Source organism: Ursus maritimus, unplaced genomic scaffold (assembly GCF_017311325.1).
Source record: "Ursus maritimus isolate PB19 unplaced genomic scaffold, ASM1731132v1 scaffold_9, whole genome shotgun sequence".
In the NCBI taxonomy this organism is placed as follows: domain Eukaryota; kingdom Metazoa; phylum Chordata; class Mammalia; order Carnivora; family Ursidae; genus Ursus; species Ursus maritimus.
In genome coordinates this window covers 29,492,211-29,493,537 of record NW_024427107.1, presented here as the reverse complement: position 1 = coordinate 29,493,537, position 1,327 = coordinate 29,492,211, and positions in this window count along the sequence as shown.

Below are 1,327 nucleotides of genomic sequence, written 5' to 3'. Positions count from 1 at the left end.
TTCTGAGGTTACTATTTGTTCAGGATAGGTTTTACCACCGTGAAAATCTGATTTTTACGTAACAGTAAGAAAGTCCCTTTTTTTTTAAATTACACATTCTGAACAGAATCCTATAGGAATGATGCTGATAAAATATAAAAATTGCTTTACTGCAAGTCCGACTTTTATAGATAAATCTATTCACAAAATGTATATAAGGGGATGTAATTCAGACTTTCAGATTGCAGGGTGCCCAGGTCCCACACTATTGACACTTGGGGCCAGGTCATTCTCCGCTGTGAGAGGCTGTCCTGTGTATCGTAGGGAGGTTTAGCAGCATTGCTGGCCTCTGCTCACTACATGCCAATAGCACCTGTCCACGGGCTGTGTCAACCAAAAATATCTCTGGACATTTCCAAACGCCCCTGGCCAAAATTACCCCAGTTGAAAGTCACTGAGAGAGAGAGTATTTATTTTCGTTCATCAACTAAAGCTACCTTACTCTGATATTTCCCCATTTTCCCTTTTCTCCCCCATGATTTTACTAATGTACTTGATCTCCATACTCTCTCTAAAACCAAGATAGTCATTCTTTCCTCACATCTGTTAAAGTTTAAAGAAGTGTTCCACTTCCAGTTCCAATGCAATGATAAATGTCAAGGCAATATTAATAAAGATGAACACTTAAATAGAAAGAGCCTAGTAAACATAGCATCAGTTACGCTAACTTTTTGGCTCAACAGTATATATTGAAGCCAGATCCACAGGCTACGTTAGCAATGGGTCATGTGTTTGAACTTGCACACAGTCTTGTTTCGTAGATCTGGGCATCATAATGGCATTCATTAAAGTGATCTTTCACCTCTGTCTCATTTTTCTCAACTGTATAGAGTCAAGAATAGGAAGTTTCCCTAGGATTTGAAGAAGCTTTGCCCTCCAGAACAGTTACAACTAGTTCGATTCCTACAATTAGACAGTATAAAATTTTTGCATGCAAACACCATAATCATATTTTGTTTTCAACAAAGAACCATCTGTTTTATAAAGGATGCACTCCCAGGCATGCAATATTTCATTTAGATATCATGGTGTTGCCATATTTTCCTTGCCATGTGAACCATAGACATTGCAAGTGTAAAGTCCACAGCCTTGTATTGCAATAACGGGATCTCCTTTTCCAATGTGAGTTTAGAGGCAGCATGTCAATATTTTATTCATGAAATGACATAGCAAATGTGGTAGTACTTCAAACAGTTCAGCGTAGAGCCAACTACGCCGGCAGATGGTGAGCACTTCTTTTCCGACAACCCTCAAGCAGAAGCTCCAAAGTCAAAGATGTTTACACGGA